The sequence below is a fragment of the Homalodisca vitripennis genome, chromosome 3 (genome assembly GCF_021130785.1).
Source record: "Homalodisca vitripennis isolate AUS2020 chromosome 3, UT_GWSS_2.1, whole genome shotgun sequence".
Taxonomy (NCBI): domain Eukaryota; kingdom Metazoa; phylum Arthropoda; class Insecta; order Hemiptera; family Cicadellidae; genus Homalodisca; species Homalodisca vitripennis.
Window position 1 is genome coordinate 143,630,273 of NC_060209.1, and position 11,593 is coordinate 143,641,865.

Sequence of the window (11,593 nt, forward strand, 5' to 3'; positions counted from 1 at the left end):
CAAATATCGATTGTAGGACTGTAGGTGCACACATAATTTTGACGAAGCTGACGAAACCCCGTCCGTGCACTACCGACCCTACTGTCCAAAACTGATCTGGGCCGGATCAAGTGGTCGAGTAATAATATCGATGTTATTCTCAGTTGTTATTCCTATATTAATACAGAACTTATTATGTATAGTGAATTTGTTTGATGAAATTTCGTAAAAAAATATAAGAAGAAATCAAACAATGTTCGAGTGTACAGGCCCAAGGTGTGGCATATTATACTCTCTAGGTAACGTATACTTTTACACGAGTAAAGAGAAAAGGATAAACTAGACACACGGTAATTATGTATGGACAAAAACTTGAAAATCATCGCCTGTTTGTATGCAGTTAAATAATCTTTAACTATTGTGTGTTTACATTAGTCACACGTGCACTTCTAACCCCATGTATCTGGGAGTGTCAAACTTAAGGATGAAACATTCTTACAATATTGTATAAAGAAGAGTGAAATCTGAGTGAAGTCTTTAATAAAGCGTCTATAAAAAAGGTAAAAATTTAAAATTACACTTCAGCTTAGCTGTACTTTTATTTTAAGGCTATTTATATCGGAAAGTGTAATGAACGTTGTTACACTCTAATTTTCAATTCGTTGCAATATTTATAGCTGATTTGTAAACTAGGTAGTCAACAGATGTATAGAAGCATAAATATTACTTCAGTAGTAATAAAAAAAATACTATACAAATATACATAATATGTCATTTTGTATACAGTAAACTTTTATGTTTTTTAATGTTTTATTTTCCGGGTAGAACAAAATCTTCAAAACCTCGGTTAGAAACAAACTTAACAACTGCAAACAAATAGCAATCTTTACTGGTACATTTTAAGCATCTACGTTTACCACCGTAATCAATAGCATATCTACAAACTCCGTATAAAATTTACAAGCCAGAAGTAGGTCTGAGGTCTGAGGTCTTCCATTTAAAAAACAAAATATTAAATAGAATATAATAACTATAAATAGACATTTTTAATTTTAGGTCTAGGTAATCAACATGTATTAGATTGTTTTTTTCTGACGTCTTAATCAAAATAAACTTATATTCACAAATAATTAAGGACATTATAACCACAGTTCAGCAATGTAATGTTAAAATCACCTGATTAGAGCAGCTAAAATCAAAACAGCTGATTGTTGCAGCCCACATTCAGTGCTGTCATATAATAAAGGCGGATATTTTTTTGGTAATTGGTTTAAAAAACAGTAATTGGTTTTATAAAACAAACTATCTCCCTTATTTCACAACCAATTTTTAAAACTTGGTATCGTTGGATTTTTAATTAAATTGTGTAATAATTGAGATCTTGTTTACCATATATCGCTTTTAAGATATTTACACTTAAAGATTTTTTTAGGAATCACTATTTTAAAAATAAAGCTTGTAACAAATTTAAATTTTTGATTTAATTATTCCTTAAGGTTATAAAGGTATATACAAAATTTTAACCTAAAAAATCCATCAAATATAAATAGTAAAGTAAAAAAAGACAAAAACAAAGCAAAATTGTGGCTATTTGAGTAATTATTGAGTTTTAGAGAGGTGAATGTGAATGTTTTTTGCCTTTGGTCCATGAATAATGTCTGAAAATATTGGTAGAGGTTGTGGAACACTCTGTATATTAATTTTATATTCAGAGTGCCCTGTAATTCTTAGGACTATATACCGCAAGTGCTCAGGTCATGGAAAACGCATTTTCAATATATGGAAATAGATCTTTGGTGCTTTGTTTCCTATCCGTCAGTCTCTATGTGTTTTTTATAGACAAATTCGCTTTAATATCTTAAAACGAATTAAACAAATCCTACCTAATTTGGATCAACTATTTGTGGTAATAAGAGGCCAGTTATAAAAAAATATTCATTAATACTTTCGAAATGGCGGCCATTAAATCGATTAACTTTGAATGCCTTAAAATCCAGCAGGTATACAAGAATAAATCTGATCGTTGATTTTATCACAAATCTAATTACTTAAATACTATTTCAAACTAATAATAAATAACTCATTAAGAGCATATATACTGTAAAAAAAAACATGGTTCGTGAAAATAAATTAACACCAGCTTTAGAGTATCTTGTCCCTATTTTTTATTTTTGTCATTTATTATGCAAAACATTTTAAATACCATGTTTTCAGGCCTATGTAAGGATAGAATAGAATCATATATTTGATGTTTAATGAATTTATTTAAATATCTGTTGTTTTAGGACATATTTATTTATGAAAATTTAGTCAAGCGACAATCAGATGTATTTCCAATAAAAACCGCTTATCTTTGATTTTGTCATCTATAACAGCATTATTGTCTTGAATATTACTGGACGATTTTTCTTGTTTATTATTCTTAATATATAACAAATAAACTAGTCACTTTATTAGTTTTTTTAACATATATTGTGAAAAATTTAAGCTTTATGATAAATACAACAGTTATTATTGTTAATTAAGACGTTTGGTTTTTGTCCTTCATTGTTCATAAAGGCGTTCATTGTTGATAAATTTTTCAATATCTCTAGTAGTTTTTAATTTATTAGAAAAAAAGTTGCTTGGCAACAGATATTAATGTATTTCCTGTACTTTAAATGAAGGGACTAAGATGTGAGCACAATTGGCATAAGATATTCTGGAGCTGCCGTTTACTCGATTTTTGTATCGTGACCTACTCGCTGAGAAACCTCAATGTCGACAGTGGTTTGTTACAGTAAATCTGTGCATATGATATTTTATATATTTGGTCATTAGATTTGTGATAGAACTCTCTCAAATTCATTTTTCTTGCAATATTTAGAATAATTGCAGATTTTAAGAAGTTAAAAGGTAAAATGTTTTAATAGTAAACTATTGTGAAAGTATTAAAGATAACATCATTATATATTTTTTAGCCGCCATAAAATTTTGACCAAAACTTGGTAGGATTAAATTTATTAGGTTTTCTTTTTAGATTTTAAAAGATATTCCATTTTTAACAACAACAAAAAAAAAACGCACACACTAACCGACAGAGGGGAAATTAAGCAATGTAGATCCATAATACTCAGTATATAAATGTATGTTTTGACCTAAGCAATAACGCTTTTGAAAATATGGTAGTATATTTATTGCTACGAGTGTTTTAACATTGTTTTAAAACGTTTTTTTTTAATTATAGTTGAACTCACTAATATGGATATAACAATGATATTGTTTCTTGTAGATATAAAATAATATTTAAATTGTTTTGTCAAGTGTGTTTGAATTATACTATTCAGTTTAAATAGTATAATTCAGTTTATGATGGGTCCTTAAAAATAATTGGCTCTTAGCCGTCGCAAAATTACAATTTCACGGTTCTAAATTTTCCCGCTTTTGATTGGTATTCGAAAAATTAAAATAAATAAATAATTGTTTTTAAAGTGGTTAATAGGTTGATATAATCTCTGACTATGTATATTTATCACGCATGCCGATTTACGCAATATCAGTTCCTCGGCGTTGTTCGTACCATGATTTCAAATTAATTTTACTTTAAAATTAAACCTGTATTTGAATGCCTAGAATCTAGTTTTAGGTAAAAACTAAGCATGAAGTATACTTCATGCTTAGTTTTTACAATTGGTAATGAACTGTTTGTTTTTGAAATATTAAGTAAACCACAGCAATGCAGTAAATATACTCATTGAAATATATTTAAATTATTATATATATATATTTACAATTATATATATATATATATGACTATATATATATATATATATATATATATATATATATATATATATAATATATATATATTATATATATATATATATATATATTATTTTATAGAAAAATATATCGCAATATGGTTAAACGTTTATTATTCTATTCCATTGGTGGTAATTATTCATCTCATCAATACGGCGCTGATTTAGCAGCCCCCAGATTCAAAGGGGGTGCTAAATCAGCACATGGGCACGGTCAAGGCGCTGAATTAGGACCCCCCTATTCGAAGGGGGTGCTAAATCAGAACATGAACACGGTCAAGGCGCTGAATTAGGACCCCCGTATTCGAAGGGGGTGCTTATTCAGGGCCTGGACACGGCCACTGTGCTGATTTAGCACCCCTTTCGTGACGTCAAAATGACGTCAGTAGCGAGGGGGTGCTATGTCCAGGGGGTGCTAATTCAGGCGCACCGTAGCAGTATGATGCGTACCGCTTGACGATACTGTATATCTACAGTCAGTTCTCCCGTGTTTTTGATCAATGTTGTAACGAAGTTGATGCATAGTGTTAAAAAAATTTTTAACTTTACCAACAATAAAATTATTGGCTTCGATAATTAGGGTAGATATCTAAATCATCACAGTGGCGCAAATGCTTGATTATCTCATTCAGTGGGATGCTTAATCATCGAAGTACACACTCAATAATTTCACTTCTTTTGTAATTTCTGAGGGTGCCAGTCCTTTTAATACTCGTAAAAATTCGAACTTTTTATAGAACTGTTAAACAATCCAAGGACCGTGGAAACAGTTTGTTAAGCTATAAGTCCAACATTTAGGTCAAAACAAATAATCCTTACTATCGGCACGTCATCTTTGTCAACATATCTGACAACGAAAGTTAGCTGATCAACATGTGAAATGTCCGGTGTTGAATACAAAAAAGTACTAAAAGTACGTCGCGAACCTCTTTCGTAATAGTGCTTTATTTTATCTTTTCGCTTTCATCGACATACGGTAGTCATTCGACAATCGCGGTCATTTTTAGTGAGTGTGTTTCTCCGTTTAGTGGCTATCCAGACGTGCAAGTGATAGGTTACTGTCACTCCTTGTTGAAGTGACTACTTGTTTTTGCGAGCTACGGATGTATGTTTGGCACGGGTAAAAACTGTTGTTTCGCGCCACAGAAAGTCACGTACTACGCATGTTCGCTCTGTAGCCGCTAGAGGCGGGACTATCGCGGCCATTTTGATGTCAGTGCGTGTCTCCTTTCAGTGGCTATCCAGACGTGCTAGTGAGAGGTTACCGTCGCTCCTTGTTGAATTGATTACTTCTTTTGGCGAGCTATGGATGTACGTTTTGCACGGGGGAAAACTTCTGTTTCGTACAGAGCGTCACGCATGTTTATGTTTATACCCTTTCAAAGCAGAATGATAGATTACCGAAACATAAACAACCTGTAATATAAACATCGGAGCTGAACTAAGAAAAGTTGAAAATATGTTAGGAGAGATTAAAAGGAAAATATAAACCACAATATCATACAATTTAAAAGGCAAACAAAACCATACTTTTGCGTATGTGCAATTGTTATCACTGAAGTTAACGAAAAAAACTTTTTCAACGAGCCAACTATGTATATTCACAGGGTTCAAACTAACACCTAAACGAAAAAAACACGTGTTTCATTTTGGTTCTTAACACAGAAAACTCTCTATTGTACGAAATCCACATCTTTTAAATTCGGCTGTGATAAATCAGTAATATAAATAATTTTTCTATGTAATTCCATCATTTTTGGTAAATTAAAGATATTTACTTGTTTTTATGGCCTTCACAGTCTGGATTTATTTTTCAATTAAATCAGGGTCATATAATTCTATAAAGACTATTTGGCTGAAAATGACAACTTTAAATCTTTTTATCTCATTTGCTGATGGTAATATAAGCATTATTTACGTGCCTGACGATTGGTTTTAGGTTTTTCAATCTCCAAAAAAAATGTTATGCTATAGATCCTGTTATTGAAAATTAAAAACTACAATTAACATAAATTATACTTACAAGTTTCAATACTTATGGACAGTCCTCATCCATCCCATACTACGATGGAGTACTATGATATTTTTGAATTATTTCAGTGTACTGTAGTAGACAAAATGCATGCAATAAACGTTAAATTTATCATCAGCTGTTATGTAGAATATTTTTAAATGTCGAGTAAGAAATAAAATTTATAAAGAAATATAGATTTATCTATTACTTAAACCGTCTGATTGCCTAAATGAGACCCGTACACGATTCTTTTGCCAAAATAAAACTCGCTAAACTACGCCATACAATAAAATTCGTAGTTGGAATAACAAAGCAGCAGCAGCAGCATAAAATATATCGCTTTCCTTCTTTTTGTTTTTTTGTGCGTTAACATAAACAGAACTGTCTTTGGGATATTCCATACAGCCTCAAAGTCCAATAGGGTTTACTGTTGTTGCTCTAGTTGCATTTAACATAAAAATAAAAGGTTTATACTGAATAGAAATAATACAATTTATAAATAAACCATTAATCGTATTTATACAACTATTTGTATACTCATAAATGTAATTGAAACGTGAGATACTATTGTACTGTCTTTAGAAGGTGGTAGGCTATTTAGATGATTGTTTCTCATCTTCATAGTCACTGGCAAGGATGTTCCAGTCATCGATCAAGTCACTGTTTGTTGAAGAAGGGGGGTCTTGTGTTTTACTTTTATCTTTTTTATGAGGTCCTGGTAAATGAGGAAGGTTTTGATAGAAGCTGTGGTAGCAAGGTGGAATGTAAGGTAAAAGGGTCTGTAGATCCTTCCATTTTGGATACTTCAAGGGGATCGGTTGCGAATAGAGCAGCCCCAATGTTACATTAACAGACCTTCCTACATTTACCTTTTTCAAAGACACTTTCCTGAATTCACACTCTTCATCCAATGTGTATTTGAAAATCATTGTCAATGGGTCATCCTTGTTTATACGAATCCATTTTATTTGCCGCCACTAATGTGTGCTCCTTTGTCGTCTTTTTTCACATTACTACAATAATTTCATCCATGGCTGATATTGACTTGAATTCATGTTGAGACATGTCCTTGACAACAAACTTCCTACTCGCTCTGCCTATGGCCTGCTTCCATTCATTCGGTATGAACATGTAGGGAACTTGCTTCTTGTATTTTTCGATAACCCCAAAGTCCTCATCACACTCTATAAACGAGTGTCCAGGTTCAAAAAACTGGTGATCAATGCATTCAAGGCAACTAGAATCTTTGACAGCATACATGTAAAACTTGACAATATTTTTATTTTGGCCACTGCATGAGTCGCTGAAGGCAATGACATGTGTTATGCCTTTAGTTTCAACTGTAGTTTTAAAGAAATTTAACTAACATGATCCTACCTCATTAGAGCCTCTACCTGCAATTGTCTCGTCCCATATATACATATGACCAAGGCCATTCTTGATATCATTAATATTAAAGTTTAGTGTCCATAGTTGACACATGTAGTACACTTTATTAGGGGTTAACGTTGGTGTTGGTAGGGTTTTTTTGCAAATCAAAACATATAGGTAACAATTCTTCATCAATTTTGGATTTATCCGCTGCATACATTTTGGACTCTCTTGCTTTTTCAGCCATTCTGAGGTGTGTATCTTTTTCCATGATTTTTTTATACTCATCTGTTTCCTTGAACATTGGATTCCTTTCACCTTTCATGATGACAGTTTTTGCTTCGTCGCATTTATTGCATGTGTCTGTTAGAGGGCGATGAAAAGATAGATTAAACGATGTGTTGAAGATTTGCCTGTACAGCCATAGTTTTACAGGTTCATCACAGTTTTCCTTACATTCATCACAATAAAGGTCATACATTTGTTTCAATTTTACATTAGGAGACCTGTATTTTTTTGTGAGGATTATCTTTTCTTGAGTAGTGACTCACATACTTGGGAAATTTTTAATGTGTTGTTTCACAGCAGTTTTCCTAACTTCACTGACTTTTTGCGGTGGGGTACTCTTACCCCTTTTTTCTTTTGGTGAAACATCTGATTCATTACGCCTTTCAGTAGCCTTGTTGAACCTGCAATTAGAAATGTCTAATGTTTTTAGAAAGAATTCTTTGCACACTCTAATTTTTTTCAATGTAATGATTTTACTGCGAGAGTTGTGCTTGTTTGCATTAACTCGGATTCTTTTAGGCTTTATTAATTGTATTTGCCCACATATGAAGCTCCCAAGAACCTAAAGTCCAAAAACTATTAAAAATTTGTTTTCGGTCCTCTTTAGTAAAATTTGTTGTACATTTATAACGGCAGCTATGCGGATAAGGCTTTAATTCCCTTTCTCTTTTAGTTATTCCTTTGTTCCCAATATATTCTTGCCCAAGGTTCCTCTTTACCTTAGCTGTTTCTCTTTTACTTGGGTTTTTCTTCCTCTTTATAGTTTTTTCAGGAGTAACATGAGGTGAGAAATGAGTTTCATCAATCATTACATTATTGGGGAAACAGGTTGTGTTGTTTTCTCTAGATCAAGACTGTCAGTAAGGCCTCCATTTGTCGTTGATGGGGCCAATGCTTTTGCAATTGATAATTCAACATTACTTGACTGAACTACTTCACTTACTTTGCTGGGTAGCCTACCAGTATTGCGTTTCTTATTATAGTGCAGTCATTGAAGCGAAAAATACGGTCTTACCTCCGAATTTTTTTACTGTGAACCGATTTGCATGAAATTTTGGAATTAGGCTCATCTTACCCTTAACTTCAAAAGTGAAAATGATCTGAACTCCGCCTATTATTTTTAAGGGGTGTAAACAACCCCTTAATGGAAAAATTGACATTGAGCCATTTATCGCTAGAAAACATGTCTAATAGTAAGTGGTGAAACTGTAAAGTGTTTTCTAACACAATTACCTCATATTTAAATAATTTTAAACCCCTTGAAAATCTTACAACCCTTGCAAACAACCCCTAAATTGAAAAAAATCACAAAACATACTTTGGTTTGACACAAAAAGATGTAAGTATGGAGTAAATAATATTTTATATTCTCTATAATAATTATCAAATTTTTAGCCCCCTTTCAACCCTTGAAAACTACCCCTTGATAAAAAATTGTTAAAAAATGTTTTTTGATAAAATGAAAAGGATTGAAATATTATCCCACACTCTCGAATATGATTATCATATTTTTAAGTTTTTCTACCCTTAAAACTACCCCTAAATTAAAACAGTAAATATATATGATTACATATTTAAAAATAATTAATTTAGAGTAAAAAATTGACATTTTTTGAATAAAATATTTATAAATTATATAAAATTCACTCAAATGTGTTATATATAGCGTTGTTATATATACCAACATATATCACGTTGGTATGTATTCATGCCTACGTTTCCAAAATATATGAGCCATATTATGTATATAGATACACATTACAATAGTTTTGGGTCTCTATTATACTGCGTACTTTCACATTGCTCCAAATATTCACACTCCGAAATGTTCAGTTACTAAGTAGAAAAAAATATAAGTTTTTGGACCATAACTCCTTCAATTTTCATGCTATCACAATTAATAAAAAACCATTGTAAAGGTAATTAAGAGAGCTACAACATCCTTTATTGCAATATATAGTAAAAAACCTTTTTCTAAAACGGTGAAGGGTTAAAAGGCTTAAGAGAGGCTGTGATTGCGCTGCCACGCGCTCTTTAAACAATCATATCTCCGTCAATTTTTGTTTTACATAAAAAACAAAAAGACCAAATTGTTTGTCAAAAAAAATACCTAAATTTGTCACCCCTACACTTTTATACGTATCTGTCGTGATTTTTTAGATATTATGAAAAAGGTGGTTTTTTTTAAATTTGAATTTTTTTAATCGTGACTTTTTTGAAACATATGTGTCCTAAAGCAGCCAAACTGATAAAATCCATCAAAATCTTCATAATAAAGTTAATTCTAGGCGGAATACGATTACTTTTAATTTTGGCGGAAATTACACTTATGAAACCCATTGATTTAAAAGAAAAAAACATTAGATGCTCCTCTTATTTGCAATACAGCTCACTTATTTTACGTGCAAAAGACTTTTAATAGTGCTCATTTTAAAGCTTATTTCAAGCACTACAAAACCCTTTTTTATTAGAATTCCTAAAATGCATCTGCTCGCCGCTAGATGGCATTGACCACATCGATTAAATTTCAGACAAAATAAAAATCGGCTTTGATCTTTAATATCTAGCTTAATATTGCACTTAGAATCTTTATAAAATTACCAAATTGTTCATCTTTTAACCTACTAAACTTTTGTTCTTTATAAAATTTTCGATAAAACGTTTATTTTTGGAGATATTTGCAAAAAACCGACGAAAAACGTGAAAAAATGCGAATTTTCAATTGCCAATAACTTGAAAAGTATTAAAGTTTTCGAAAAACGTTTTAGATGATTTTATGCTTAAAATTGGACCTTCTATCGATCGATATCCGAGGTCATTTTAAAAAAGAAAAATTCACCCCTGAGAAGGGGTGGCAACCACCCCCAGGGTGGTTGCGGAGTTCAAATCATTTTCACTTTTGAAGTTAAGGGTAGGATGAACGTAATTCCAAAATTGTATGCAATTCGGTTCACAGTAAAAAAATTCGGAGCAATAATGCTTCAATGACTGCACTATTAGGCACTATGTAGTCCTCATCCTCACTACTTGGGGGCACAATATCATCCGGAAGCCATTCCTCTTCACCGTCACTTGAGAACAAGTCATCAGAATCTAAAAAGAAAGTTTATGTTAGGAGCCATTAAATAAGTATGTAAAATAGTAGTTCCTGAAAGCAAAACAGGTTTCAAAATAACCAAACTTTTACAATGTACAAGTAATTGTGTGCCTGAAGGTAGTTTAGTTTTACATTATATTAAGCTTCTAAATAAGCCTACTAAGATTCTAGTTTCTTTTAAATAGCTATGAATAGACCCCAGAAAATCAAGTTAACAGTTTATACTGACAGCACTCTGTGGCAGTTAGGCTAGCCTTTTTTGTAGTAGATCTAGACAGTCTGTTTATTTTCTCTAAAATATTTTTGGTCATTTCTTATTCTGATACAATATGTTAAAGTAAATTTGTAACATTCACACTTCATAGTTTTATAGTTCAGTATGAATAAAATTATTTGTATTTCTCACAACAACAAAACACATACCTAGGTAAATAATAAAATATTGATGTGATCTTCCTTATAATGTCTGATTTCTTTGTACCAAGACTGGAATTATTTGTCAATTTCTCTTTATATTAACTAATTGATGGTTGGGTGAGATCTTTGTTAAATAAACAAATATATATCCAACTCAATAACTATATCGTTAGTAAAGCCATGTAGTAGTTTAACCTTCAATAGTTTTGGTTCAATCAAACGTTGAGATACAATAAAGGCTTTTAGTATTTATATGATGAAAAACAAGTATAATAATATGTAATAACATACCTGATAAAGCTTCAAGTAGGAGCTTTCTATTATTAAATAAACTTTTATTCTCCATATCAAGTCCAACATAACCTTCTTGTTTAGCAACAAACAGTTAGACTGGTGTACAAAAACAGCTGGCTGTCTAACAACATACAGAATAAAATCATATGATCACTTAGACTGTTTTTCCTCCTGTTTTTAAGGCGTTGGCCTTATTTCAGAAGTGAACTTTTTTGTAATTTTTTCACCTGTTTATATATAATATATATAATATTATAATATATAATATATAATAATTTTCCAGATCTCTATTATATATATATAAATATAATTGAGATCTTGAAAATTTTTCTA